Below are 7569 nucleotides of genomic sequence, written 5' to 3' on the forward strand. Positions count from 1 at the left end.
TCTACAATTTTCCGTGTCCACCTGTTGTCATTATATCGGGCTACGTGACCTGCCCAGCACCATTTCCAATTTTGTAATTTCTTCCACAAATCCCTAATCTTCGTTCTATGTCTTATCTCGGTGTTTCTAATCTTGTCTCTCAGTGATATTGCAAGCATGATTCGTTCCATTGCTCTTTGCGTTGTTTCTAATTTTTTAGCAGATTTTTTGGTAAGGGCTACTCTCTCCAAGCCGTAGGTACAAACTGGTAGTATGCATGTGTTACACACCTTTATCTTTAAGTTTACAGGAACGAAGGTGTTTTTCAAGATATATTCTAGTTTGCCGAAAGCGCCCCATGCCAGTTATGTTCTTCTTTTAATTTCAGCATCTTGATTTGGTTTTCCCAGTTTGATGACATGACCTAGATATACATAATGTTCAACATTTTCTATGGTATTATTTTGTATTGTTATATCTGTCTGGTCTCCTCTTAGTATTTTTGTTTTGCTGTAGTTCATTTTTAAGCTTACCGCTCCTGAAACTGCATTCAATTGTTGTAACATATCATTTAGTATTGTTCTGAAGCTATTTTCTTGTGGCATTTTAAATTAATTTATATTTATATGGGAATAAGCCACAATTAAAGGTTAAAATACGTTTATTGACGTTTCAATTTCCACTTCGGAAATCGTTCTCAAAATACGAACATTAGTAAATTAAACAAATTCTGTTTTTTGTTACTTAGTGAAAAATTCTTCTAATAATTTAATTTTATCTGACTCATCTATATTGACAATTCAAACATACCTTATACATTTTAAAGTAGACGACTTTAAAATGATATTGCCAATATTGTTGAGTTGCGTTCCTGGGACGACTTTACTTATAAGATAGTTCATTCGATTACATGAAATCAACTTTAACTTGAGAATATCCGTCAGAAAAGATCATAACATGTAATTCGTCTTTAAAAAGACAAATACATGCCATGATGACAGTAAAATTCTCCTGTTAGTGATTCCATAGTAAATTATGAGGGAAAAACCAGGAAAAAAACCTCATAATACTATCCCGACACGGTAAGTATTTGATCGTGCATTTAGTTTACCTTCAATAAACGCCAAATTCCGATTTTATATGTTTGTTATTTAAAAAACATAAATGATGTATTCTCTATATGTTACTGACTTACCAATACTGGTATTTTTCTTTTAATAACTTCCTCTTTCAATATGGGTAACCAGATCCTACTATATTCTGCCGAGGAATTCGCGACACAATTGGTCTCATTTAGCATAATTAGAGCCGCTTCTTTGATTTTTCTCTTTTTACCATCCGTTTCTTTTAGGACTATATTTGAATCATTCCATTGAACCCTATGTTCATTATCCCATGCGTGTTTACAGATTTGAGATCTATCAAATTCTCTATTTTTAATATAGGATTGATGTTCACTTATTCTAACATTTAATGGTCTTGATGTTTCACCTAAATAAAACTGATCGAATTCACAAGGTATTTTATAAATGCAATTCTTTGTTTGTTATTTAAAAAACATAAATGATGTATTCTCTATATGTTACTGACTTACCAATACTGGTATTTTTCTTTTAATAACTTCCTCTTTCAATATGGGTAACCAGATTCTACTACATTCTGCCGAGGAATTCGCGACACAATTGGTCTCATTTAGCATAATTAGAGCCGCTTCTTTGATTTTTCTCTTTTTACCATGCGTTTCTTTTAGGACTATATTTGAATCATTCCATTGAACCCTATGTTCATTATCCCATGCGTGTTTACAGATTTGAGATCTATCAAATTCTCTATTTTTAATATAGGATTGATGTTCACTTATTCTAACATTTAATGGTCTTGATGTTTCACCTAAATAAAACTGATCGAATTCACAAGGTATTTTATAAATGCAATTCTTTGTTTGTTATTTAAAAAACATAAATGATGTATTCTCTATATGTTACTGACTTACCAATACTGGTATTTTTCTTTTAATAACTTCCTCTTTCAATATGGGTAACCAGATTCTACTACATTCTGCCGAGGAATTCGCGACACAATTGGTCTCATTTAGCATAATTAGAGCCGCTTCTTTGATTTTTCTCTTTTTACCATCCGTTTCTTTTAGGACTATATTTGAATCATTCCATTGAACCCTATGTTCATTATCCCATGCGTGTTTACAGATTTGAGATCTATCAAATTCTCTATTTTTAATATAGGATTGATGTTCACTTATTCTAACATTTAATGGTCTTGATGTTTCACCTAAATAAAACTGATCGAATTCACAAGGTATTTTATAAATGCAATTCTTTGTTTGTTATTTAAAAAACATAAATGATGTATTCTCTATATGTTACTGACTTACCAATACTGGCATTTTTCTTTTAATAACTTCCTCTTTCAATATGGGTAACCAGATCCTACTACATTCTGCCGAGGAATTCGCGACACAATTGGTCTCATTTAGCATAATTAGAGCCGCTTCTTTGATTTTTCTCTTTTTACCATCCGTTTCTTTTAGGACTATATTTGAATCATTCCATTGAACCCTATGTTCATTATCCCATGCGTGTTTACAGATTTGAGATCTATCAAATTCTCTAGTTTTAATATAGGATTGATGTTCACTTATTCTAACATTTAATGGTCTTGATGTTTCACCTAAATAAAACTGATCGCATTCACAAGGTATTTTATAAATGCAATTCTTTGTCCTTTCTTGTTCATTGTTAGGTTTGGTTTTGGACAAAATAGATCTCAACGTGTTTGTTGTTTTGAATGTTGTTGAAATGTTGAATTTATTTCCTATCCTTTTAAGCTTTTCCGATAATCCTTTTATGTATGGTATTGTTATTTTCCTCGTATTATTCCTTGCATATGCTGTAGGATCTCATTCTAAGTTGTTTTGTTCTATTCGATCGATTGTTGAAAATTCCTTATTTATAAACGATAAAGGATAATCATTTTTTAATAAAACAGTTGTTAACAAATGTTTTTCCTCCAAGAACGAATTTTCGTTAGAACAAGTAATTTTGTCTCTATCGTATAAGGATTTAATAATTCCCTTTTTAATATTAATATTGTGATTTGCTTTGAAATTTAAATATCTGTGGGTGTGTGTTGGTTTTCTAGGTTTATAAACTCAGGTGTATAGAACTTTATCGTTTATAAATAAGGAATTTTCAACAATCGATCGAATAGAACAAAACAACTTAGAACGAGATCCTACAGCATATGCAAGGAATAATACGAGGAAAATAATAATACCATACATAAAAGGATTATCGGAAAAGCTTAAAAGGATAGGAAATAAATTCAACATTTCAACAACATTCAAAACAACAAACACGTTGAGATCTATTTTGTCCAAAACCAAACCTAACAATGAACAAGAAAGGACAAAGAATTGCATTTATAAAATACCTTGTGAATGCGATCAGTTTTATTTAGGTGAAACATCAAGACCATTAAATGTTAGAATAAGTGAACATCAATCCTATATTAAAAATAGAGAATTTGATAGATCTCAAATCTGTAAACACGCATGGGATAATGAACATAGGGTTCAATGGAATGATTCAAATATAGTCCTAAAAGAAACGGATGGTAAAAAGAGAAAAATCAAAGAAGCGGCTCTAATTATGCTAAATGAGAAAAATTGTGTCGCGAATTCCTCGGCAGAATGTAGTAGGATCTGGTTACCCATATTAAAAGAGGGAGTTATTAAAAGAAAAATACCAGTATTGGTAAGTCAGTAACATATAGAGAATACATCATTTATGTTTTTTAAATAACAAACATATAAAATCGGAATTTGGTGTTTATTGAAGGTAAACTAAATGCACGATCAAATACTTACCATGTCGGGATAGTATTATGAGGTTTTTTTCCTGGTTTTTCCCTCATAATTTACTATGGAATCACTAACAGGAGAATTTTACTGTCATCATGGCATGTATTTGTCTTTTTAAAGACGAATTACATGTTATGATCTTTTCTGATGGATATTCTCAAGTTAAAGTTGATTTCATGTAATCGAATGAACTATCTTATAAGTAAAGTCGTCCCAGGAACGCAACTCAACAATATTGGCAATATCATTTTAAAGTCGTCTACTTTAAAATGTATAAGGTATGTCTGAATTGTCAATATAGATGAGTCAGATAAAATTAAATTATTAGAAGAATTTTTCACTAAGTAACAAAAAACAAAATTTGTTTAATTTACTAATGTTTGTATTTTGAGAACGATTTCCGAAGTGGAAATTGAAACGTCAATAAACGTATTTTAACCTTTAATTGTGGCTTATTCCCATTTAAATATAAATTAATATCATTTAGTTCCTGGATATTATCGGCTATTAAAACTATGTCATCTGCGAATCTCAAGTAGTTTAAGTATGATTAGTCGACGTTGATATCCTTGTTGCTCCATTCTAGTTTCTTAAAAATGTCTTCTAAAGCAAGGGTAAATAGTTTGGGAGAGATGGTGTTTCCGTGTCTTAGTCCCCGTTGGAGTCTCATGGGATTAGTTTTTGTGGTTTCGTCCAGCTTTATCTGCGTGGTGGCATTTTTATATATGTTTTTAATTATGTTAGTGTATTGTTACGATAAATATCATGGCCTAAAATAACTGTAAATATATTATGACTAATTCTGTTTTGTTGTAGAAATTTCGGCGAAGGATCTAGACCCAAATTATGATGAATCATCCGACTCGAGGTGTCCAGGTAGGCCGATAAGACCGGTCTGAGCTTCTGGTTACTTCGATGGGAGATCGCCGCCGTTCTCGAATAACAGCATTTCATATATAACAACGGAACTTTAATTGAAGAGACTCAGTTAATTTTGAACACGCGCTCGCGATTTTAATTGTTACGTTCGCCTAAAATAAATTATGTATTATTAGTGGTTAATAAACTTATATAAATTATCGTGCTTTTTAATAAATTAAAATAAGAACAATATAATAAATTAGTAAAAAATTCATAAATACAATCGAACAAAATATAAAGACATTATAAATTAAATAAAGACATAGCAGTTAAATAAATTCATTATAGTATCTTAAATCTATACTTGCATTTTCTTAGAGATTCAAGCACTGCACACAATTCGATGGAATCGAATGCCTTATGAAAATCGACGAACGCCAGATGAATTGGAACATTATACTCGGTGCATCCTTCTATCAGTGTTCTTACGGCGTGCAAGTGGTCTATGGTACTCAAATGTTTTCTGAATCCAGCCTGCTCGATAGGTTGATAGAAATCGAGCTTATGTGTTAAGCGGTTGGTTATGATGGAGGGCATATACTGTCGAAATCAACAATTTCCACGAAACGCTAACAACATCTGATCTATGGTCATGTATTGAGATGAATTGAAATTATTCATGCAGTTTTCATTCACTTGGCAAAACACATCGCTCAAATTGGAGCTAGTTTACCTAGTTGTTCTAGAGCTGTTCTGTTTTCTCATGTATCACAGTCATCAAATATTAGATGTCGGAGGAGAAAAGTAGTTTTAGTAATTGCTATGATGTCTGCATCTAATACGTCGGTCAATAAGTACCAGGCCTACTAGAAAAACAACTTTGTTTGCAAAAATTATTCTTTATTCATCAAAATAATTTCCTTTAGGGGCGATACAATCATTACTAGGCTTTTCCAATTTTTCGATGCCATCCCCATAAAAAAGGCTTCAGTTTCGGTAATTACTTCCTCATCGGAACGATATCTCTTGCCACGAAACATTCTTTTTAGATCGGAAAAAAGGTAGTAATCGCTAGGGGGCGGAACTGGACTACACGCTGGGAGCAACAGCAATTCAAAACCCAACTTGTGCATTTTTGCCATCATTTTCATCGACTTTTGATACGGTGCATTGTCGTGGTGAAACAACATTTTTTTTTTAGAACAAATGAGGCCTTTTCTTTGCGATTTTGATTTTCAAACGCTTCAATCAACCAATATAGTTGCTGTTGATTTTTCTCCATGTTTCAAATAATCAATGAAAATAATTCGTTGCAGATCCCAAAATACGAAAGCCATAACCTTTGCGGCGATTTGTTGCGTCTTTGGTCGGTTTTGGAGCTTTTTCCGGGTGCTGTCCATTTAGGTGACTGCCGATTTGATTCTGGAGTGAAGTGATGGATCTGTATTTCATCCATTGTGACAACTCCGACATATTCTGATTAAATATGTCCAAACTGCGCCTAGATTCATCAATTCGTTGTTGTTTTTGCTCTAGTGTGAGAAAACGCGGCACCCATTTGAAAAACAGCTTTCTCATACCCAAATGTTCATGTATAATAGTCAAAATGCTACCATTTAATAACTTTAGAGTGTCAGATATCTCTTCCAACTTATTTAGATGGTTAGTTCTAGTGGTTTTGGAAGTAGTGGTTCTAGTTGGTCGGAAGCTCAGTCTCTGGATGATGATTACGGCTAAAGACTAAACATTTGGTTTTATTTGAGTTTATTTTAATGCCCGTATTTACATCGTAAATGCGATCAAGCATAATTTGGAGACCTTTGATGTTTTCTGATAGAATTACTGTATCGTCTGCGTATCTAATTACATTAAGTAATTACCCGTTTATTTTTATTCCATAGGGCTGTCTATCAAGTGATTTTTCTAAATAAATGATCCAAGTAAACATTGAACAAAGTTGGGGACAAAATGCAACCTTGTATGACTCTTTGTTGTATGAAGATTTCACCGGTGTAGCTATCTCAAATTTTTTCAGTGGCGGTTTGATTCCAGTATATAGTGATGAGTGCCTTAAGAACCGGCAAAATAACGCAAAAGATAGAAAACATAATACGTTGTGAAATAAAAAGAGATGAAAGTAGTAGAGGTGGGAAATTATCGATAGAAACCTCTAATTTACATTAAATTGCATTAGAACTATCGATAGGTTCCCACCTTTAGACGTTAGCTTATGAGCTAGTTGACTTCAGTCATAATATTACAAGTATGACGTCGAACATTTACATTTTTTAAATTTCGCATAAAGTAAAAACTAATTGAAGGCAATAAAGCAAATGTAAGTAAACAGTTTAATTAATAGTAATTTGATAATTAATTCTGTGTTGACGAATACAGAATAACAAACTATGATAATTCTGTATTGAGAAGAGTGTATGCGACGTCTCAAATCATAGTTTATTATTAATCAATACTTTAATTTTGGATAAAAAAATACTCCTACTTAAACTGTTTTTACGTACATTACGTGATACGTATTACTATGACTGAAGTCAACCAGCTCATAAGCTAACGTCTAAAGGTGGGAAATTTTCGATAATTCTAATGTAATGTAAAGTAAATTATAGGTTAATATCGATAATTTCTCACCTCTACTACTTTCATCTCTTTTTATTTCACAACGTATTATGTTTTCTATCTTTTACGTTATTTTGCTGGTTCTTAAGGCACTCATCCCTGTATATTACACGAATATCTTTGTCATCTAGTCCTATATTTTTTAGCATCTGCAACAATTTTATATTCTGTACTTTATCGAATGCCTTTTCGAAATCCACGAAACATGCAATTGG

This window comes from Diabrotica undecimpunctata, chromosome 11 (genome assembly GCF_040954645.1).
Source record: "Diabrotica undecimpunctata isolate CICGRU chromosome 11, icDiaUnde3, whole genome shotgun sequence".
In the NCBI taxonomy this organism is placed as follows: Eukaryota; Metazoa; Arthropoda; class Insecta; order Coleoptera; family Chrysomelidae; genus Diabrotica; species Diabrotica undecimpunctata.